Raw genomic sequence first — 25,476 nt, 5'->3', positions numbered from 1 at the left:
TATTTGTCGCCCATAATTCAAACACGAGGGGGAGCACAAGTCACAAACACAGGCAGTACATTCTCTCGGTCCACAAAGTAAAATGGCTTGACGAATATTGAATTAAATGGCTAAATCGATTGACCAAGACTCTAAATTCGCGTGCTTAACTTTGGCACAGATTACAAAAATTACCATTTGATTGCAATTTACTTTAACTCTCGGAGGGGCGATCGCCTCCCCCCGCCCCCTTTAATCCACCATTGGTATGGCCACATTTTAAATTCTGTCACTTATTTCTTAACTGTTGAAAACGAGCAAATAGACTCACTGTAACCTTTAGTTATGGATACATTTCCAGCGGCCTAAACAAAGAATTTTATCATGACACGATTCTGTACTTTATTTATTTCAAAGATACCCATAAATTTAAAAAGTTGCATACACGATACAACTTTTTCATACAAATCGAGCTGACGCTTGCATTACTTGCCCAAGCGTACAAGAAAAAAAAAAAAAAAAAAAAAAACTTAATTTCGTCAATCTAACGTCACTCTGCCCTCCTACTGGTACATCATTCAGGACATTCGGAATCAGGCAAATAAAGTAGACTGTCATTCGCTGACATCGGACTGTTGGTCGGGTAACTCCGGAAGCCGGCGTGTCTTTGTAGGAGAGCGCGATGAGTCAGCCCCTGCAAGATGACCTCCTTCAATAGTGGCCTTCCATTAATCAGTCACATGCCACCACCCAGCTTTGTAGCTGCTTTTTGAATAAAGCGTTTTCTCGATGTCAACAGTGATTTTACCAACAGAGCAGATCTTTCAGGAAAGATACACTAAAGATCGTCTTGAAGGGAACTATGTAAGGATACGGATATTTTACAGCACCGCAGCACGCACATTATCTCGTGAAATTTGTTGTAAATAATTCATAACAATCAACTCGGAAGGAATAACAATGTACCTGCAGCACCAGAATAAAAAATAATATTACGTAAACGGTCACAGATTTTGAAAGCAGTACAGTTCCATCCTTCCTGAGCCACGGCAAATTTTAACAAACAGTAACGAATGTTGTAAATGCATAACGGAAAACTCAGACAAACGCCAAGTCAAATAAAGTGTCTTCCGGGCATCTTCTCCCGTTCCACAAGTCAATTACTATTCAGAAGCTTGTAGATTACGTCGAGTAAAAGGATAACGTACACACTTCGGTTAACTAAGTATTTTTTTGTGCCATATAATTTAATTTGTAAATTTTTAGCATGCAGACGTATTAAAATCTGAATTACGGTGAATTGTTTACAAATTGTCTCATTTCAGGCCTTAAGGCGTGTCCTACTAATGGCCCTTGAATCCCGTATTCTGTCAAACTACACAAAATTCAAAATTCCAAAGAGGAGCCAGTTTTACGGGCCGGTTGGAAGAGGGTGTGGGAAGCAGTCTATTTAGTTCCTGAACTGTGGCGCATATCGGAAGTCAAAAAGTGTCATTCAAACTTGCGAAAACTGGTCGTGTTACTGGGCGAACAAGTGAGGAACGGAACTGTGGCATCTTCGCGGCACTTTGTAACATACTTCTAATACCTAGTCATCGCAATACTTTTAAACATCACATATCCAACGAGTTTCAAATTCTAAAGTGCAATACATCTTCCGCCGGCCGTGCGAAACAGTGCCATTAATGTAACAGTAGATACTTGCTTCCCCTGGAGCATGTATTACAAGGACTGCCAGGTTATTCGGTTTATCAATGGGCACAGTGTCTAAGGTTATAACGGACTACATAAATCAAGAGAAGGCACTATCAGCTGACGGGAAGAGTGGCCGTTAATTACTCTTAATTGAGAAGGATCACCAAACAACGAGACGAATAACTGCTACTATCCGAGTGATGTCAGAGCTCAATGAAAATACTAAAGAACGCATTTCAAGGAATACAGTCTGTTGTAAGCTTTGCAAAGTAAACAAACTCATTCATTAATGAAGAGAATGTTCTAAAACGGAAATGGTTTAAACTATGGGAAAAACAAAAAGGTTCTAAACTTCTAATGTGCATGTTTTGCCCTATGGTTCACACGCATCTTGTACAGGGTACTGTATACACGGTCGAAGTAAGCAAGAGGTAAAACTAACGGGAGATTATCTGTATATAAGAGAAAAAAATGGCTCTGAGCACTATGGGACTTAACTTCTGAGGTATATAAGAGATCGGAGGATAGGATAGATAGGATACAAACATCGAATGACAATCATAATTTAGGTCAGACCAGGAGGCGTGTTTGGACAGCCTAACTAATGGTTACACCGATCACTCATGAAATGCATGGGTTTTTGATGTGTCACTTCAGATACGTACCAACGTGATTACTTCAATAAGTGGCGTGATTCAATAAACTATTATGTGGTGCTCGGCGGATGTTGTCCCAAGCCTTCAAGGTCGAAATTATGACACCACTTTTAAGCTACTTTATGATACATAAGCAAACCATCGGCAGTCATCAAGGTTACGCTGAGCACCCACTGCCGGCCGCGGTGGCCGTGCGGTTCTAGGCGCTCCAGCCCGGAGCCGCACTGCTGCTACGGTCGCAGGTTCGAATCCTGCCTCGGGCATGGGTGTGTGTGATGTCCTTAGGTTAGTTACGTTTAAGTAGTTCTAAGTTCTAGGGGACTAATGACCACAGCAGTTGAGTCCCATAGTGCTCAGAGCCATTTGAACCATCTGAGCACCCACATCTTGCTTCAAACCTTTCAAATCTGTGGCTAGAATGCCTTCTTTGAGATAGGTATGAACTTATATTTCGGTTATTTTATTAATGAAAAGAGTTTACATTTTTTACTAACAACTTAAATAGCAGCTGTTAAAAGTGAAGACCGCCAACTCAATGTAAGCGTTACAACGTTACATAACATTTTATTGCACTCTTTTAAATATCCCTGGTGCCTGTTGCGTAATGGTACAGGGAGTTGGGCCATAACAAACACATTCTTTCCAGTTTATACTGAGGTCTCACGCACGAATGACTTTGTGCAATCCTATAAGGCAAAATCCATAGGGGTGAGATTATGCGAACGCATTTTCGATAGGACAGTATATCACAACCTAATCCAACGGTGAGGTTGTCTGCTGTTCACAGTAGTTAACATCAAAGTGGGCATATGTACAGTTGTGTTGGAACCACATCTTCTCACGGGCAATAAGTTGTACAGTCTCCAAAAACAAAAGCAGCACATCTCGAACGAGTAGGACGTAACGTGTGATTATGAAACGGGATATTAGCAACCGTCAAGTTGATAGCCAATCGTTGCTAGTGATGTAATATGAGAATGAAATATAAATGTTTCACTGACATAGCTACTGTAGTAGCTGAAAACAGTCACAGTTGAAAGAGACCTCATCCGCGAACATTGGGAACTATTCGGCACTGCTGTACTACGCCGTGTAATCTACTGACAGAACTCTGGATTCAACATTATTTGGCCTCATTGCTTGCACACGTTGTTTGTAATAGGTATGTAGTTGCCATCCTAATTGAATTCGTCAAAATGCGCATCTCAATACCAAGTTTAATGATGTCGGTTGATTTTTTTTATATATATATGATCCAACACCACCCACTCAAATTCTATTTTGCAAACAATTATATTTAGAGAACTTTGGTGCGCTCTCTGTGGTTTGAACCATTTACTTTTTCTTAAGTTTCTATCCACTGACGATAAATTTCATCGAGATAGGCTGATGCTTGTAACATAAACTCTTCTCTCTACATTTGTTCGGTCCTCCGGGCGCGGCATACTGCTGCCACGACTAATGTCCGATCTCTGACATCCAGTCACGAATTTTAAACACTGGTCAAATCAACGCCCCCAACGACATTACAGGAACACAAGCAAGTTTACAAAACAGTGCTTCTCACATATTACCCATTAAATACCTCGTACCTCCTGGAAGGTTACATTCCAACCACTGATTCACTGTCTCGAAATCAACAAATTAGAGCCGCCAGCGTCTGAATGGTTCTGATGTAAAGATATGGAACACACTGTGTGAGTCATAATGATTAACATGGGGTACCTGCAACCACTAGGGCATATATACAGGGTGTCTTTGTTAAACATGCAAAATTTAATAACTTGAGAAGAAGTTGAGATATTTACTGATGGTATGTTTCCACAACTATGGTACACTATGTGATCAAACGAATCTGGAAACCCACGAAAATATACGTTTTTCATGTTAGGTGCATTGTGCTGCCACCACTGCCAGGTACTCCATATCAGTGACCTCAGTAGCCGCTAGACATCGTGAGGGGCGCCCCGCGGAACTCACAGACTTCGAATGTGGTCACGTGATTGGGTGTCACTTGTGTCATACGTGTGTACGTGAGATTTACACACTCCTAAACATCCCTAGGTCCACTGTGTCAGATGTGATAGTGAAGTGGAAACGTGAAAGGAACGTACAGCACAAAATCGTACAGGCCAACCTCGTCTGTTGACTGACTGAGAACTCCGACAGTTGAAGAGAGTCGTAATGTGTAATAGGCGGACATCTATACAGACCATCACACAGGAATTCCAAACTGCATCAGGATCCACTGCAAGTACTATGACAGTTAGGCGGGAGGTGAATAAACTTGGATTTCATGGTCGAGCAGCTGCTCATAAGCCGTACATCACGCCGGTAAATGCCAAACGAGGCCTCGCTTGGTGTAAGGAGCCAGCCGGCTCGGACGCGCTGGGGCCGGCCGCTGGCCGGTCGGTGGGGCGGGTATGGTGAATGGCCGGTGAACGTCATCTGCCAGCGTGTCTAGTGCCAACAGTAAAAATTGGTAGGCGGTAGTGTTATGGTGTGTTCGTGTTTTTCATGGAGGGGGCTTGCACCCCTTGTTGTTTTGCGTGGCACTATCAGAGTACAGCCCTACATTGATGTTTTAAGCACCTTCCTGCTTGCCACTGTTGAAGAGAAATTCGGGGATGGTGATTGCATCTTTCAACACGATCGATCACCTGTTCATAATGTACGGCCTGTGGCGGAGTGGTTACACGACAATAACATCCCTGTAATGGACTGGTCTGCAAAGAGTCCTGACCTTTGGAACGTTTTGGAACGCCGATTTCGTGCCAGGCCTCAACGACCGACTTCGACACCTCTCCTCCGTGCAGCACACCGTGAAGAATGGGCTGCCATTCCCCAAGAAACCTTCCAGCACCTGACTGACCGTATGCCTACGAGACTGGGAGCTGCCATCAAACCTAAGGGCGGGCCAAAACTATATTTAATTCCAGCATTACCGATGGAGGGCGTCACGAACTTTTAAGTCATTTTCAAACAGGTCTCCTGATACTTTTGATCACATAGTGTAACTCAAAATGTTCTTCGTGCTCCTAATACATCACGATATTCGCACCCATAGTGGAGATACAACTAATCTTTATTCCAACTCTCTGCAAGTGTTTTGCAGCATTGCAGATGCGATAGCTACACGAATGCGATGGCGAATATCGGGTAGATCACGATCTGGTATCTGATACACTTGACTTTCTTGGCGAACCTCCACACGAAAAATATCAGGTTATGTCCACCTTTTACACGGATAAGAGCGGCGGCGCGTAGTGGCAAAGAAGCAACGGGGCCTTGGTAGGTCGCTGTAGGGAGTTGGCGCCACATCTGCACGCACAGGTCACCTAATTCCCGTAAATTCAGGGGTGGGGAGGAGGGGGGAGCGATGAGCTCTGACGCCACATTGAATATCACATCAGACATGGTTTCGACGATTTCAGGTCTGGCGAGTTGGGGAGTCAGCACATCAATTGGAACTCGCCACTGTGTTCCTAAAACCACTTCATCGCAATCCTGGTCTTCTGACATGGCGCGTTATCTTGCTGAAAAATGCCGCTGCCATCGTGAAACATTATCATCATGAAGGGGTGAACGTAAACTGGTACCACTGTAAGATACTCCTTGGCCGTCATGGGGTTTTGAACGAGCTCCACTTGACCCCTGGATAACCACGTGAAAGTTCCCCAGATCATAAAGCAGCCGCTGCCAGATTGTCTCCACCCGCAGTACAGGTGTCACGGAGCGTTTCCCCTGGAAGACGAAGAATTCGCGCTCTCCCATAGGCATGATGATGGTGTCGGGATATCAGACCACGCAATGCCCTGCCACTGCACCGACGTCCAGTGCCATTTCAGTCGAAGTTGCTGATGCCGTGGTGTTAACATTGGCACATACATGGGTCGTCGGCTGCGGAGGCCCATCATTAGGAGTGTTCGTGTGCTCTACACATCAATGAAGTCTGATGTTACTTCCCCCACATTCGCCGCCTGTCCTGTTTTACCAGTCTGCCCAGCCTATGGCGTCCGACATCTGCAACGAGGGCTGGCAGCCCAGTCACAAGACATCACGATTTGTTTCAGCTTCATTTCGCCACGTGTTGAAGACGCTCACCACAGCGCTCCTCGAACACCCGACAAGCCGCCCAGTTTCCGAGCCTCCAGGCCGTCACAATTTGCCCTCGGTCACACTCAGACAGATCGCGCGTCTTCCCCATCCTACACACGGACAACAAGCTCACTGATACTACAAAGCACTGAGTGCGTTGTCTGACTAGCAGTCATTCCTAGCCACGTGACGCTGCTATCGCTTGGACGGGTTTATATTGATAGTAGCTCAGTGTTCATAATATTCTAGCTGATGATTGTACGTTATCATGTGTCGTGGCTTTTTGGGTGATATGCCTGTATACGCAATGTGCGAGACTTGCACCACCTGGTCTGTATAGTGGTTTCTCGTTGTTGTCGTCGGAAATTAGTTGTATTACAGTCTGAAAGTATTTTACAAAGTGCAGTATCAATTAAGTACAATGTCCCATTTGCTTTAAAAGATTAAGAACACGAAGAGTTACAACAAACTTGCGACATCATATAATGAGAAAACTTAAAACTTAATAATTGATTCATAGTTTACAATAAAAATAGAAAGTAGCTGATCTGTTGCCTGTGTTTAACATAATATGCCCTTATCGGACTGTAGCCTTTCAAAATGGGCAAATTAACATAAAAAAGAGTTCTTCAGCCTCAGTGTTCACCATTTAAGACGAACTACTCGCAATAGCCAAACAGTGGTATGATCCTCGATTACAACATGATTTTTGAGCAGAGTTTTAAAAAATTACGTAGAATCTGTAGGCGAACACAGTTGATTTTTTTGTAGTATTCAACCGTTGAGAACTTTTCATGAAAAGCAGCGACGAACGCTGGACGGATTAAATTTTCTTTTATTTGCCTATTTAATTTAATATTTTGATTGTATGTAATCTTTGTTCGATTTCTTCGTTTATTGCAGAAAATAACAGGAATAAAAATCTGAAAATCCGTTATTTCAGAAACCGGTTACTTTGAGAGGCTTTCCCACTCACGTTAATCCGGTGTTAGGAATAAAATATAACCGAAAACTGGTAGTTTCAGTGACAACCGCCATCCCTACTGTTTCATAGGGATTTTAGGGTGTACCAGGACTGCGGAAATGTACCTGAAAACAAATCAAAAGCTATACAACTTTATTATTTCGATGCGATAATTAAAACTATATGACAACCTTTCGTGGGGGTTCTGGTGTGCTGACATCGCAATGGTCTTTACGTAACAAATGAAGCTCTGATGATGAACCCCGAACTTCTAATTTGTACATTGGCGAAGTAAAACGGTGGAACTGGATTCTTATTAAGCTTTTTATCATTAAATTTTCAGTTCAGTCTCGTGATGTCCACTGAAAGTAATTCTCATCTATTTTCTATCAAGAATGAAGAACAGTACGCTGGGGTTAGTATCGTCATCTTCCTGCCCATGTGAAATAACGTTACAGTATTTTAAAAAGATGTTAAATCCAGCGAAACTAAGTTCTCCAGGAAATCACAGTGCATTCGCTGCAGTGCCTGACAATACTGTCCGAAACGTAGGGCGTCTCAAGAAGCATCTGGCACGGCGGCAGTGGTGTGGAGACTGCAATCTCTCAAGTGGTAACTCGGCACTCGTTAAAAACAGCCCGCGGCCGACCTTGACGCCACTGCGGATTTGCGAGTGTTTACTCAATTGGAGCGCGCGCAAAAATACTTGAGCTCGTAAGCAGAGCGTATTTATTGGTCCTGGAATTAGCTGACCGACTTGCGCAGACATGGTGGAGGCGTCAGTAGTCGTACAGTGCCTTCTGTCACACTACCTGCAACACTTGCGCGTTACGAAGGTTGCCTACCTGTGAACAACAGCCGTGACACTAGAGGCCTACAGAGGCGAATACAACAGAAACGAGACAGGACACCACGCGAACACAAACAGCTGCCGAACCACGAAGGAAAAAGGTATTTTTCACATTAACAAAGATTATCAGAGGTGAAAGAAAGGATAAGTGACGGATATCTGTAGTGTGTAGCTCAATCACTGAATCACAAATGTTTATACCATCGCAAGATAAATAGTTTGTACGCACTATTTTCTGGACACCAGTGACACTTTCAGCAGTCGCTTGCTGCTTTTAGAATTATCTTTACGCTGCACATTTACTATCCGTTTTCTTAACTCATTGTCGGGCCTGGTGGTCTATTGGTGAAGTGCCTAACTGGAAACCGAGAGGTCGCAGAACCAAATCCCTGCCGGCTCATAGATATTTTCAGTCTCACTGTAATCTAACCTTAACCTCTCAACGACTTGAGCAGCCACCAGGGATGACATGTGGTTCGGATTCCACATTAAACTGCAGGTTAAACTTTCCTCCAGTTGGATAACGGGAGTAAGTTACGTACACGCAAGTGCCGAAGAGGCGTCCGATAAAAAGACTTGCACTCTGCCACTGAGCCACAAACAACAACTACTACTACTCTGATCAGCTTACTTAATTAGTTACTGAAACGGGTAAAAGAAATAAAATTCAAACCAAACGCTTACAGTTATTTGTTTAATTCAGTTGATACTTATGGGCACTTCAGTCCGGAACCGTGTGACTGCTACGGTCGCAGGTTCGAATCCTGCCTCGGGCATGGATGTGTGTGATGTCCTTAGGTTGGTTAGGTTTAAGTAGTTCTAAGTTCTAGGGGACTGATGGCCTCAGATGTTAAGTCCCATAGTGCTCAGAGCCATTTGAACCATTTGATACTTATGGCTGCGAGTGGAATACCATTCCTTGTAGACACGTTGGCCACCTGCGTCGATACACCAACGAATCTGGCAATTCATTCACAGTGTGATCATGGACAAGTCCAAATATAATAGCTCCTTCCGACCATTCCGTCACGTCTCCACGTCGAGCCATCTTACTACGCTGCTTCCATAGTTCGACTGTTTCATACGCAACACTTCACTGCACGATGAACGAACGACGGCCTGAAACTAGCTGCACACTATCTACAGCACTCCAGAGTGAACAGTGTCCTCTTTAAAGGGATTGACTAATATTTTATCGGGTAGCTTATTAAATCATTAGCTAAGTTAACGAGTTAATATAACACATAGTAGTAATACAATTAAAACTGAATGCGGACAGGACAGAAGCTGAAGCAATGAATTAAAAATTTTGCCAGGGCCGGGACTTGAACCTCGACCTCTTACTTACTAGGCAGATGTGCTAATCATAACATCACTGTAGGACTGTGACTACAACATCTCCGCGGACAACCTTAGTCCAATTCCCTGCCTAACACAAACTTCAATTCACATCTTCAGCACATTTTCCCCTTCTTAAAATACACTCCTGGAAATTGAAATAAGAACACCGTGAATTCATTGTCCCAGGAAGGGGAAACTTTATTGACACATTCCTGGGGTCAGATACATCACATGATCACACTGACAGAACCACAGGCACATAGACACAGGCAACAGAGCATGCACAATGTCGGCACTAGTACAGTGTATATCCACCTTTCGCAGCAATGCAGGCTGCTATTCTCCCATGGAGACGATCGTAGAGATGCTGGATGTAGTCCTGTGGAACGGCTTGCCATGCCATTTCCACCTGGCGCCTCAGTTGGACCAGCGTTCGTGCTGGACGTGCAGACCGCGTGAGACGACGCTTCATCCAGTCCCAAACATGCTCAATGGGGGACAGATCCGGAGATCTTGCTGGCCAGGGTAGTTGACTTACACCTTCTAGAGCACGTTGGGTGGCACGGGATACATGCGGACGTGCATTGTCCTGTTGGAACAGCAAGTTCCCTTGCCGGTCTAGGAATGGTCGAACGATGGGTTCGATGACGGTTTGGATGTACCGTGCACTATTCAGTGTCCCCTCGACGATCACCAGTGGTGTACGGCCAGTGTAGGAGATCGCTCCCCACACCATGATGCCGGGTGTTGGCCCTGTGTGCCTCGGTCGTATGCAGTTCTGATTGTGGCGCTCACCTGCACGGCGCCAAACACGCATACGACCATCATTGGCACCAAGGCAGAAGCGACTCTCATCGCTGAAGACGACACGTCTCCATTCGTCCCTCCATTCACGCCTGTCGCGACACCACTGGAGGCGGGCTGCACGATGTTGGGGCGTGAGCGGAAGACGGCCTAACGGTGTGCGGGACCGTAGCCCAGCTTCATGGAGACGGTTGCGAATGGTCCTCGCCGATACCCCAGGAGCAACAGTGTCCCTAATTTGCTGGGAAGTGGCGGTGCGGTCCCCTACGGCACTGCGTAGGATCCTACGGTCTTGGCGTGCATCCGTGCGTCGCTGCGGTCCGGTCCCAAGTCGACGGGCACGTGCACCTTCCGCCGACCACTGGCGACAACATCGATGTACTGTGGAGACCTCACGCCCCACGTGTTGAGCAATTCGGCGGTACGTCCACCCGGCCTCCCGCATGCCCACTATACGCCCTCGCTCAAAGTCCGTCAACTGTACATACGGTTCACGTCCACGCTGTCGCGGCATGCTACCAGTGTTAAAAACTGCGATGGAGCTCCGTATGCCACGGCAAACTGGCTGACACTGACTGCGGCGGTGCACAAATGCTGCGCAGCTAGCGCCATTCGACGGCCAACACCGCGGTTCCTGGTGTGTCCGCTGTGCCGTGCGTGTGATCATTGCTTGTACAGCCCTCTCGCAGTGTCCGGAGCAAGTATGGTGGGTCTGACACACCGGTGTCAATGTGTTCTTTTTTCCATTTCCAGGAGTGTATCGAGGTACGTATGTGTCCAGGAAAATGCAATTCCATGAGATCAATAGATCACCTACGCCTGAGGTACGGGCAGCATTTTGCCACTATGTACAAAGTTGGGATGCTATTCCAATGTCGGAGTGCCTCGACAATATTGACGATTTAGCAAGGGGAGAGGGGAAACTAGGCTGAAGGTGTGACTGTATTTTGTGTTAGGGAGGACACTGGACTAGGATAGTCACTGCAGCTGTTGTAGCCGCCATGCTACGGCAATATAGTGATTAACACATCTACCTAGTAAGCAGGACACCCGTATTCGAGTCCCGGCCATGGCACAAATTTGAATTCTATCTTATCGAAGATAAGGTTAAGACTCACATGTCTCCAGGAAAATGTAATTCCATCAGATCAACGAATGCGTACTGTTATTTGTTTATTTCATAGCACTCACGGTTAGGCCTATTCTAATATGTTCGCATTCAAAGCACAAGGAAAGTTTGCAACTCAAATATTGGGCACTTGTTCCTATAATTCTGGGAAAAAATTACATTATGCTAAGAATTTTGAGAAAGTTAAACATTTAAAACCATATTTCTCCAAGGAGCACAGCAATCCTACCACAATGGGTCTTCGAATGGGTCTTTACAATGGTCACTACAAGAAATATCAGCCCAAATTAACTTTCTTAAAACAGTCTATTATATGCATGGGTAATGAGAAATACAAACAACAGCAAATCAGTCACTTTGTCGATGTGTGGGTGTGTTAACTGACGGAAAAAAACAAAAGATTGAAGAGAAATTCGAAAATCTAATTTTATTCTTTTTAGCACATTTTCCTCTGACAGCTGCGCGTCGTGCTCCTGACTATGATATCTTGGGCCAACTTCGGACGGAGGCACATGTAGCAGTCTGCCCTAGGACGTAGCCTAGTTCTGCACGGAGCACTTCGAAGCACTGCTGAAGATAGCGCAGCTAAAGAAACTAGCTTACCCACTTCAGCAACCAATACATTTCTCGCTATTTGCTGTGGTATCCAATTAAGTGCCACGGCGTCTCTTAAAAACGACAGCTCTGTGTGCTGCTGGAGATGTGGAAGCAACGTGTACACGGCTTATCACATTCCATTCGCCGCTATGACTTTTATTGCCTGCTGACAAAGACCCACATTTCTATCTACATGCTGGCTCCTCAAATCATGCCGCACTAGTATTTCTACCACTGTGCACACCAAAGACCGTTTTCACACCCGCCCACATTGTTCAGCAGAGCATAAATAAAATATAGCGTTGTCCTATCGTGATGGCTGTCAGTGTATATCGAGCGATCAATCATCAATGAGGCAAGCGCATGGGAGGGGGGCAGCCCTATCTGTCTGGCAAGTTTACAGGCGACGGAGGTGAGACCTGCTGGACGGTTCAGCAGTACATGGCTGACGTCAAGATGCCTAATATGTGAAGAAAAATGGGAGGCTAGCTGTCGAACACTCCTCTACAATATCAATAACACTGGTCAACAAGTAAACTTTTTTCCTTCATCTGTTTTGCACGCGGCTGAACTTGCCTAATTTCGAGATACTGCATTCAGAGGTGCGACCAGATTTTCTCTATCACGTCACATTTTTAGATAAATAATAATAAATTAAAGATTTTATTTCCACAACTCGGTAAATATTAATAAAACCATAAGACAATATTTCGTTTTTATCCACAATATTATGGAAGTTTTGTTGCTGTTATGCTATAATACCGCTTTTAAGCTCCTTTACGGTACACAAAAAAATCGTCGATCTTCAAATTACGCTGAAAACAAACCCCCCCCACACACCACACACACACAGAATTTCTATTTTCCAGTATGCAGACACGCAACTTGTTGTACAGGGTGTACGTAAAGTCCGGGAACACTTTCAATTATATATTGCGCAAGAATTACACATCTTAAGAGAAACTCTGAATTTTTTTATTTTATTTTTTACAAAGATTCGATATGTGAATCGTGAGTGACCCGGCGGACGTCAATAGGTAATCGAATTTTTGCCATACCCGTCCCAGCATGGCATCGTCGACTGCTGCAGTCGCTTCCGTACTCTCTCCCGGAGCTCTGTTACATCACGTGGTAGAGGCGGTACATACACCAGGCCTTTAATGTGTCCCCACAGAAAAGTGTAACACGGAGAGAGATCGTGTGATTGGGGAGGCCATTTCGAACTCCATCACACACAAAGCTCGTTCCGCATCTGAACTCGCCATATTTGCGACTAGCGCTGACTATTGGCAAATTACCAAATTACGCTGTGGCGGTATACATGAAAAAACTTTCAGGGTTTCTCTTCAAAATCACATATGTATGATATCTGTACAATGTTTGGTTCTTGTGCAATAAACATAGTGTTCTCGGACTTTATGTACACACTTTATTTTAATATATAAAACGTAACATAATAAACACTAAAAAAATGATATATATATATATGGAAAACATTACGTTGTATCGCGTCTCTGAGGGTACATTCTCATTCTACATCACACACTTGAGGCAGAATGATTGTTGAAAAGTGTAGTTTGTAGAAGTCTGAGGCTAGTCAAATTTACTTGTCGTAGACGTAAATTTTTAATTATCCGAAATAAAAAAATTAGTGGATCATATGCTGTGACTTAAAAATTGAAAATTTGTTGCACTACTTACTGGTTTAGATGCTGTTTTTACAAAACCAGCTATCTGGTAATAAAAGTACCACGTGGTGGAGTGCGGTGCGTTGCTCTAGTGATCTTCACAGCCACCCACACTATAAAGCTAAACATCTGACACATCACGCACATGACGGCAATAACTAACACTGAACCACATATACAAAGGCCTGAACGAAAAATTCACACACCAGCCACGACGATGAATGGTGCTTCCGTTCCGCAACATTTCTCTTACCCAAGCGAGTTTCTGGAAGCATTCACACCACAGAAGCTCCTCACGCATCTGTTGCTCTCCGCTTCTCTGAGTCCGTCTACTCTTTCCTGCATTACAGCAGTTTCTTCGCTGTTTTACATGCTATACTTCTTGCTCTGTCTATTTATTGGAAGATTATTGGTCTTTATATTATGCATGACTCACATGCCCTATCACATCTCAGTTTTTCTTGAAACGTTTCGCCCTGTTCTCGTATTCACGGAAGCCCACATGATGAAGGCTATTTTTTATAATAATAATAATAATAATAATAATAATAATAATAATAATAATAATAATTATTATTATTATTATTATTATTATTATTGGTATTATCATTATCATCTGTAAGGATGCTTGTTCATGTACCCCTTCCTTCCTCGCTCCATTCACTCTTCTCAATCACTTCTGTGATTGAAAGTCATACCCCGTGATCTAGGCCGCCGGCACGGTAGCTCAGCGTGTTCGGTCAGAGTGTTAGCAGTCCTCTGTAATAAAAAAACTGAGCTAATTGATCAACAACGAACTTAAGCGGATGTCTTACGACGTCCGCGCCGAGCACGTGCAACGAACAAAAGCGAACAAAATGAGATTAAAAAAAAAAAGGGTAGCGTCTTTGATTCATAATCAAAACGTCTTCGGTCCCGGGTTCGATCCCCGCGGCTGCCTAAATTTTGATAAAATAATCAGCATTGGCGGCCGAAGACTTCCGGCATAAGAAGTCAGCCTCATTCTGCCAACGGACTTGTCAAAGAGGGCGGAGGAGCGGTTAGAGGTTCAGGGCACTCTCTTGTCCTAGGGGTGGGAAATTGCCCCTAAAGGCTGAAGAATCAGCAATGATCAACGACATGAGGATGCAGAAGGCAATGGAAACCACTGCATTAAAGACACGTAACGTGTATCCACAGGACATGTGGCCTGTATTTGAAGAAGTGTCATGATGATCTCTCCATTGGCGAAAGATTCCGGAATAGTCCCCCATTCGGATCTCCGGGAGGGGACTGCCAAGGGGGAGGTTACCCTGAGAAAAAGATTGAATAATCAACGAAAGGATAACGTTCTACGAGTCGGGGCGTGGAATGTCAGAAGCTTGAACGTGGTAGGGAAACTAGAAAATCTGAAAAGGGAAATGCAAAGGCTCAATCTAGATATAGTAGGGGTCAGTGAAGTGAAAGTGGAAGGAAGACAAGGATTTCTGGTCGGACGAGTATCGGGTAATATCAACAGCAGCAGAAAATGGTATAACAGATGAAGGATTCGTTATCAATAGGAAGGTAGGGCAGAGGGTGTGTTACTGTGAACAGTTCAGTGACCGGGTTGTTCTAATCAGAATCGACAGCAGACCAACACCGACAACGATAGTTCAGCTATACATGCCGACGTCGCAAGCTGAAGATGAACAGTTAGAGAAAGTGTATGAGGATATTGAAAGGGTAATGCAGTATGTAAAGGGGGACGAAAATCTAATAGTCATGGGCGACTGGAATGCAGTTGTAGGGGAAGGAGTAGAAGAAAAGGTTACAGGAGAATATGGGCTCGTGACACGGAATGAAAGAGGAGAAAGACTAATTGAGTTCTGTAACAACTTTCAGCTGGTAATAGCGAATACCCTGTTCAAGAATCACAAGAGGTGGAAGTTTACTTGGAAGAGGCCGGGAGATACGGGAAGATTTCAATTAGATTACATCATGGTCAGACAGAGATTCCGAAATCAGATACTGGATTGTAAGGCGTATCCAAGAGCAGATATAGACTCAGATCACAATATAGTAGTGATGAAGATTAGGCTGAAGTTCAAGACATTAGTCAGGAAGAATCAATACGCAAAGAAGTGGGATACGGAAGTATTAAGGAATGACGAGAGCAATAAGGAATAGCGCAGTAAGCAGTACAGTTGAAGAGGAATGGACATCTCTAAAAAGGACCATCACAGAAGTTGGGAAGGAAAACATAGGTACAAAGAAGGTAGCTGCGAAGAAACCATGGGTAACAGAAGAAATACTTCAGTTGATTGATGAAAGGAGGAAGTACAAACATGTTCCGGGAAAATCAGGAATACAGAAATACAAGTCGCTGAGGAATGAAATAAATAGGAAGTGCAGGGAAGCTAAGACGAAATGGCTGCAGGAAAAATGTGAAGACATCGAAAAAGATATGATTGTCGGAAGGACAGACTCAGCATACAGGACAGTCAAAACAACCTTTGGTGACATTAAAAGCAACGGTGGTAACGTTAAGAGTGCAACGGGAATTCCACTGTTAAATGCAGAGGAGAGAGCAGATACGTGGAAAGAATATATTGAAAGCCTCTATGAGGGTGAAGATTTGTCTGATGTGATAGAAGAAGAAACAGGAGTCGATTTAGAAGAGCTAGGGGATCCAGTATTAGAATCGGAATTTAAAAGAGCTTTGGAGGACTTACGGTTAAAAAGGGAGAAGGGATAGATAACAGTCCATCAGAATTTCTAAAATCATTGGGGAAAGTGGCAACAAAACGACTATTCACGTTGGTGTGTAGAATATATGAGTCTGGCGATATATCATCTGACTTTCGGAAAAGCATCATCCACACAATTCCGAAGACGGCAAGAGCTGACAAGTGCGAGAATTATCGCACAATCAGCTTAACAGCTCATGCATCAAAGCTGCTTACAAGAATAATATACAGAAGAATGGAAAAGAAAATTGAGAATGCGCTGGGTGACGATCAGTTTGGCTTTAGGAAAAATAAAGGGACGAGAGAGGCAATTCTGACGTTACGGCTAATAATGGAAGCAAGGCTAAAGAAAAATCAAGACACTTTCATAGGATTTGTCGACCTGGAAAAAGCGTTCGACAATATAAAATGGTGCAAGCTGTTCGAGATTCTGAAAAAAGTAGGGGTAAGCTATAGGGAGAGACGTGTCATATACAATATGTACAACAACCAAGAGGGAATAATAAGAGTGGACGATCAAGAACGAAGTGCTCGTATTAAGAAGGGTGTAAGACAAGGCTGTAGCCTTTCGCCCCTACTCTTCAATATGTACATCGAGGAAGCAATGATGGAAATAAAAGAAAGGTTCAGGAGTGGAATTGACTCGCTATGACAAAAAAGGCATTTCTGGCCAAGAGAAGTCAACTGATATCAAATACCGGCCTTAATTTGAGGAAGAAATTTCTGAGGATGTACGTCTGGAGTACAGCATTGTATGGTAGTGAAACATGGACTGTGGGAAAACCGGAACAAAAGAGAACCGAAGCATTTGAGATGTGGTGCTATAGACGAATGTTGAAAATTAGGTGGACTGATAAGGTAAGGAATGAGGAGGTTCTACGCAGAATCGGAGAGGAAAGGAATATGTGGAAAACACTGATAAGGAGAAGGGACAGGATGATAGGACATCTGCTAAGACATGAGGGAATGACTTCCATGGTACTAGAGGGAGCTGTAGAGGGCAAAAACTGTAGAGGAAGACAGAGATTGGAATACGTCAAGCAAATAATTGAGGACGTAGTTTGCAAGTGCTACTCTGAGATGAAGAGGTTAGCACAGGAAAGGAATTCGTGGCGGGCCGCATCAAACCAGTCAGTAGACTGATGACCAAAAAAAAAAAAAAAAAAAAACCTCCACCTTCTTAACTCTTCACCAGTTGTCAGCAGTGGCATGCGCCGGGTACTGGTTTGTTTCCTAGCCTCTTCTCCACAGCTCCCGTTGGTGGGAAGCCTTAGCATTGAACAGTTGGATTGTTACAGTGTGAAGTATGGAAAACTGCGCAGACGGTCGGTCAATGCGATTTAAGCAACGTGCAGTCATTGAATTCTTGACAGCAGAAGGTGTCGCCCCCAAAAGAGATTCATCAGAGAATGAAAGCAGTTTATGGTGACTGTATTGATGTGATTACTGTGCATCGTTGGGCGAGTACGTTTAAAGATATTGAGGTGGGAACATCTGACCTGCGTGACAAAGAGCTGGATGTCCTGTGACAGCAACCACCGAGTTTCACAAGCGGAATGTTGACAGATTGATTCAGGACGATCGTCGTATCACTCAGGGAGAAACTGCAAGTTCCCGATAATGAAAGACCATCTGCGGGACATCATTATGCTTCTGATGAAGGCGCTGAGAGAACTGCGAGAGTGTGGTAGCGGACACAGAGTGTCGACTTCTTCGGTGGCGGCTTCAGAAAACTTGTTCATCGTCGGCAGAAATGTATCCAATTGGCTGGCGATTATGCGGAAAAGTGAATATTGGTAGTTAAAGATCACATTCTAAGGAATATTTCTGCGTTTGATTTATTAAAATATTCTCATCGAAACCCAATTAACGAAGATGGAGGCATTAATTTTCATTCAACCCTCGTAGTTAAAATACACACTTACTGTCTGAGAAGCTTGTAAGGATGTTGCAAGGTAGGATGTGCAGAGAAATAATTTTAAAAGTTCGATACGGTACGCCGTTTCCGAGTTCATTAGCATTGGATTTAGCCAATCAGGCCGTTGCGCCCACAAATTCAAGCGGCTCGCCAGATGCAGTTAGTCAGTTGTTCTCATAGCGAAGATGACACCGTATAAGACTACTCTCAGCCAATTTTTGTACCGCTCTCTTTTAGGAAATCAAACAGAACACGTTTGGCGACACCATCTCTTGCGGACTGCTTGAATTTGCGCTCGCGATAGAGAGGGAGAACGCGCATGCTCTTCCTCACATGCTTTTAACCAAATATGTTCACATCATAGAGTTATAGACTTACAAAGTAAGTAAAAAAGTAATATTTATAAAATGTAATTAATACTTACTGACTGCTTGTACAACCCTCTTCCCATTTAATTCCAAAACATCTGTTTTCTCATCAGAGATTTTCAAATAATTTGCTGGTGTTTTCATGTTTTAAACAGAAACTGCATACAACAGCTACTGTACAGTATTTTGTATGATAAGACACATTTTCATAGTAGAGCATCGCAAATATTAAAATTTCTTCGCTATATACATCACTGGATGAACCACCTCCACCCAAATTTTAAATATGCAAGCAATTAAAGCATTTGATACTTACCTTATGCATTTACTGGCACATGTTTGTAATACACTGACAGCGCCTAACACATACACCGCGGGCGATAAAGCTTCCGATATGGTGTCTAATCGTACTACACTATACACTTATCAGTCTAAGCTAAGATCAATCATTTGTTCTCTTTGAATAACGCGGCTTCTAATAACAGAGTATGAACAGCTGTCGTATACATCAGCTCAACTGACAAGAGAAATAGCGGAAGTTATACAACTGAATCACTTTCTTACCGGGTACATCAGCGAACTATGTCGATCGGCAGGTTACTCGGTCTGTCAACAGACAACAAAGAATTTTGAGATAAGTTTCAAATTTTGGAAAAGTTATATTGTTTTGAACATAAATTCGCAAGACACACAAAAATATGCAACACTACGGAGACTACATCATTTTAGCAAAAATCATTAATTAAATTTGGACAACACAAAGCTTACATTAGAATGAGCAGCGGAGTTAATAGATATAATATTTAAGAAAGGAAAGAAAATAGTTCGTAACAATTACAGAGGAATCTCCCTCTTGCTGGTGAGGTATAAGATCTTGTACATGGCACTTCTGAAGATAGCTGAAAGAATAATCGACCCACGACTAGGGGAGTATCAAGCACGATTTAGAAAGGGGAGGTCTTGTGCAGGGCAAATACTGAACCAAAAAAGATAACCGAAATGAGGAAAATCAAGAACTTGAAATATGTGACAACTTTTTTACATCATAGAGGAATTTGGATTCCACAATAAAACAGCAGAAACTTTTAACAGACACAACATCAAAAAGAAATTAGTAAATACAACCAGGAGTAAGAAAGGGACATGATTTGTAACACTTTTTAACTGTGCGTTAGATAAAACAGTGAGAGAATGAAGAAAATATGTCAATACTTAGGGTGTTCAACTAGGAATAAACCGAAATAAAATCAATATAGGTTGCCTAGCTTTTGCAGATGATATGGCATCAGTTACTGATTCATTGGACAGATCCAAAGATCACAAAACTACAGAAACAAGCAGACAAAATAAGACCAATTATCATTTGAAAAAACACACTTCATGACAAATTTCAATGGTGTCCCTCTAAATCTAAAAATTCACAACAACATAATAACTGAAACAAACTGCAGAATGGATAATGAGTAATATAAGAGAAAAGATAACAATAGAAGATACAGCACATAAATGGAAAGGCATTCCATATTACAAAAAACATACAGCAAAAATCTTTGCCCTGTAACACAAAACTATGATACCATCTAAGACTGGTACGGCTTGAAACATTATACGCAGCCGAAACACTTTAACAATCAAAATTTGGGGATCTTAAGAAACGAAAAATTTGAAAGAAGAACTCTGAGGAAAATACTGGAACCTAAAGCATAACCGAATATGCAGGATTTAAGGGAAGAAAGAAATCTGCAAATGGCAGGGAGCTCGAAGGTCGAAGGAAGTTCGGGAACAACGAAAATTAAACACAAAGAAGCAAAACCAGAGTTCATTTATCGTACTCTCCAAAAGGATTATTCATATAGATAATACGTAGTTCACAAAGTTGTATATTTTAGAATATAAATCAGTAACGGTCAGTAGCAGAGGTCTGTATCAATTATTAAATAAGCGTCTACGATAAACACTACTGTCCTGCAACCGCAAAAATGGCGAAGATCCTAAAAATTGGTATCATAATGCGAAGCACCTAGAGTTGAATCCATTTCAGAATACAAAATGTATAACAAATGCAGCTCGAAATTAATAAAAAATGGTTCAAATGGCTCTGAGCACTATGGGACTCAACTGCTGAGGTCATTAGTCCCCTAGAACTTAGAACTAGTTAAACCTAACTAACCTAAGGACATCACAAACAGCCATGCCCGAGGCAGGATTCGAACCTGCGACCGTAGCGGTCTTGCGGTTCCAGACTGCAGCGCCTTTAACGGCACGGCCACTTCGGCCGGCTTCGAAATTAATATTTTTGTTTTGTTTTCCGTGACATTTCTAGGTGTCAGATTTATGCTTTGTAATATATCGCTCATTCTGGATAACAATGTTATTTGTTGAACTCAAAATGTAATAATGCCTGCAACGGTATGCATGATTATGTTTATTTGCACTGACAGACTGACACGTATGCAAACCCCTAACAATTACAGTCTTCTTAACCACGACATAATGAGGCAATGAAACGGCAGATAATTTCGAAAGCTGGAATTACCCTTATTCCACGTGTATGAGATTTGATCCTTCAAATGTTTGCTTTGATACAAATGAGAACTGTGGAAAATTTAACCAGCACATTTACTCTGAGTGGAGGCAAAAATGTGTGCGCTAAAGGAGAATCGTAGTTCTCCAAGCGGTAACTTGATGGGAGCGCAACCTATGTGGCATACGAATATTCTTCTTCTAACTGGTAACTTAAAAAGGGTTTCCTTGTGATAAACGTACTCACATTTCATAATTTAATTACAAAGGCACACATCATGGCTTTTTCAACTTGCAGTGCTCTCAATGAACGAGCATGCCGTATTTGCTCTTTCCACACCCACACTCTTTTGATACTGGTATCGATGAAGTTAAGAATTGTTGTACTTTGCTAGAAACAGTTGAGATGCCACAATGGGATCTTACAAAATAGTTATGTAATAAACACTATACACTAAATACGAATGATGGAACCGTAGTATATTACCTTCGCAAAGGAGACAATGAGCGCTAACAATGTCTTTCCTGATTAGCTAGTGCGCAATTTCTATTTCGCATAATATTTGCACGTAATTATCTTGTTAATTATAATGGACAGTATCAAATTAAAATCGTTCTGGAAATAATTCTTGCCTACATAATAACAAAATTTCCTGTATTTATGCTCGTACAGTTGGTATCAATTATTATGCGCGGTTCCTTTTTCAGTTATATCTTTGCTGACAGTTCATCGCTCTCCCGTACCAAACGAGATGAACCTCTGTTTCTTGCATTAACTATAAGTATAGTTACGTTTCATTCTTACAAGGGTAGGCCGCGACGTTCGGACGCAGATTTACTTCAAAGTTTCTACACTTTTAGTAGTCTAGGACTTATACGACTTCGAGAGAATCGTAAGAAAAGTTTTACGCGTCGTTGATGAACCGCTACGTTGCGAACCAGAGCACGAGATGGGGGGGGGGGGGGGGGGGGGGGGGGGCATGTGGTTAGCGATCAAGCTCAGTAATATCGCTGGATGGAATACCGCTGGCGCTTTTTTTAAATGTATATTATTCAGTATTAGTTACATTATTTATACATACTACACTTGGAAAATAATATACTAAAAAGACACGTGCATGGGCATGAATTTTTATTGAAATTCGAGTTGTTTGCTAATTTTTATAGAACTGCCTTTGCACCTGGACGCTTCGATCTGCAAACATAGGTTTCAAGGACGAGGAGCAGGCTTGGAAAGCGCAAGTCAAACATCGATAAATAAAGGTGCAAATAACTGTATTCGAGAATACGATGAATTACAATATGCGAAAACATGAGGGTAATATACGGTTAATCCGTTGGAATACGACATTTTTCATACAGACGGGGGAAACATTAATTAAAACGTTATCCACTACATCGAAAGGATGCAGTTTTCCCGTACACACAAGGAATTTTCAGAGTTTCTAAGGAAAAACAAAGCTCGCAACATTTTGAAAAATCTCTCTCTCTTCCCACAATCTGGATGCAAACCACACGTAACGCAACATTTTTGTGAATATCTATGCCAAAATCTGGCGATGTCCTATTGATTGTATTTTATAACCATCTTAAGAGAAACAATTTCTCTTTCGTTGTCAATCTAAAATGAAAAATTTTGAATGCGCTTGATAAAGTTTTTAACTTACCTATATAAATAAAAGTCGCATAATATTTGTTGTACTAATAACGATTCGTAAACAGCCAAATAACAAAGGAAATTCAACAAAAGTTCATGCAAATACAAAAACAAATTCATCAATTACTTTTCAGACTTATATATTGGAAAAATACAAATAAAAAAATTGAATGGGACTCGATCCAGCGATACACCGATTTAAAAAAAGACCTCCGCCAGCAGGGTCGCTGAGCACCGGTATATGACTGACGCATAAACTTCTCATTCGATTTTCTCGAAATAGGCCAAGTAATACGCCTTACTGCGTCCACATTATATTGTCCTAATAGACTACTAGAAGTGTACAAAGTTTGAAGCGAATCCGTGATTCGAATGTCGTGCCCTCCCCTTGTTGGTTAAAACTACGCATGATTCGAATTATCGTCTAGAGCAACAAAATCTACTACTGCTACTACTAGAATGGTTCACTGTGACACCTTTTTGAACAAATCTCGTGAAGATGAAGTGGATTACCGAATAAAAAAAAGATTTAAAATGGAAAGTGAACTGCTGTTCATATCTTCGTAACGAACAGTTACAAGAAAGCAATCATGCTGGTTAATGTCCCCTGGTAACTCAGAAACATCAGCTTGATATACAAAGGGCGTTCAAAAAGTTTTGCACAGTCGTCTCCAATTTTTTATTTTTATTTTTTGCAGGAGGAGAATGAAATTTTTTGTAAACATACTTGGAACATTTAGGTATAAGTTGGCATACAAAAGTATTTTCTTTTATTTACAGGTGAGCCATAATAGACCGTGAAGTAGATATCAGGTTGCGACAACGGTCGGTGATAGAGTTCCTCTTGAAGACCGGCGATGACTCTGCCACATCGGTTCGCAGGACGTTGCTTCCTGTTTATGGGGAGGACACAGTGGATCGCAGCAGTATCCAGCGGTGGTTGCAGAGGCTTAAAGAAGGTGATTTCTCTCTACTGGACAATCCACGATGCGGTAGACCATCGACGGCAGCGAGTGATGTGAATAAGGAGACCACTGATCAAATCATCCAAAATGACAGATGTGTGACGACACGACAACTTGCTGAAATGACTCGTTTGTCATTTGGTAGTGAGGTATCACTGGTACAGTCACTAGGTACAGAAAAATCTGCCTAGATTATTGACAAGAGAAATGAAAACGATGAGGAAGAATGTGTGCGAGTGTCTCATGAAAACCTTTACTGAAGAGTGGAAACAAATGTTTTGACGGCGTCATTACCCAGCATGAAACATGGTTGTTTTTGTCCAAACCTGAGAGCAAAACCCAATCCATGGAGTGGCGTCATCCGGGTTCCCCTCGGAAGAAGAAACCAAGACTTTGACGAACAGCAGGTCGAAAGGCGATAGCCTCCTTCTTCTGGGACCAGTGTAGTGTCATTTTCAATGACTTTTTGGAACCTGGCTCCACAATTAACCGGGACCGTTACTGTTTGTCATTGGACAAGCTGCGACATGCCATCAAGACCCACAGACCACAGCTTCAGGGTCAGCTCATCAGACTACACCATGACAATGCCAAACCCCATACAACCCTTATGATGCAGGAGAAAATCAGGAAAATGGGTTGGAAAATTGTTCCTCATCCTCCCTACAGTCTGGACTTGGCTCCGTCTGATTTTTACCTCTGGCCGTCTGAAGGGCCACCTGCGCGGTAAAGGATTTGATAGTGAGAAAGACCTTGTTTCCTGTGTCAAGCGATGGTGTAAAAGTCAATCCCAAGAATTTTACCAAAGTGCATTTACATCATGAAAAGAACGTTGGGCCAGATGCTTCACAGCTGATGGAGGCTACATTGAGTAAGCTCAATGTATAGCTTTATGTTCCAAGTATGTTCACAAAAAAATACATTCTCCTCCTGCAAAAAATTTAAAAAAATTAGAGACGACTGTGCAAAACTTTTTGAAAGCCATTTGTATATTGATGGAAAATAACCTCAACACCAAGAAGGAGCTGTGCGACATAAACGAAAGTTAGCAGGCCCGTTTCTACATATGAAAGATAAATGTCTATACAGATCTCGCGCCCGTCGCTGGTAGCGCCACTATGAGGATGCAAATCAGGTTTGCTTTAAATTCAAGCTGTAACGGTCTTACTGGGTTAGGTACCTTTGAGATTGGACGTGGTGAGATGATGTCAGTCAAGAATGCCTTTAAGGCGATAAAGACGCGGTTATCAACACCTCACTGACTTTTAACAAGTTCGTGTACCAAGGCTACGAGAAGTTGGTTCAAATGGGTCTGAACACTATGGGACTTAACATCTGAGGTTATCAGTCCCCTAGACTTAGAGCTACTTAAACCTAACTAACCGAAGGGCATCACACAGATCCATGCCTGAGGCAGGATTCGAACCTTCGACGTAGCGGTCGCGCGGTTCCGAACTGAAGCGCCTAGAACCGCTCGACCACAGCGGCCGGCTACGAGAAGCTGGATTTTCCTTCTGCCACATTGTAAGGCTTGGC

General features: G+C 42.6%; 1 protein-coding gene across 2 annotated transcripts in view; it reads right to left on the bottom strand.

Annotated features, from left to right (window-relative positions):
* The window catches only part of LOC124613085 (F-actin-monooxygenase Mical), a 555,995-nt gene that overhangs the window by 287,533 nt on the left and 242,986 nt on the right, over positions 1-25,476 (bottom strand). For both annotated transcript variants that reach the window (XM_047141672.1, XM_047141673.1), the window contains exon 3: positions 19,360-19,401. The gene's annotated coding sequence lies outside the window, so the exon portion shown is untranslated. The remainder of the gene's footprint in view (positions 1-19,359; positions 19,402-25,476) is intronic.

The sequence above is a fragment of the Schistocerca americana genome, chromosome 4, assembly GCF_021461395.2.
Source record: "Schistocerca americana isolate TAMUIC-IGC-003095 chromosome 4, iqSchAmer2.1, whole genome shotgun sequence".
Lineage (NCBI taxonomy): Eukaryota > Metazoa > Arthropoda > Insecta > Orthoptera > Acrididae > Schistocerca > Schistocerca americana.
Note: the sequence above shows the minus strand (reverse complement) of the source record. Positions and strands in the feature narration are given on the sequence as shown.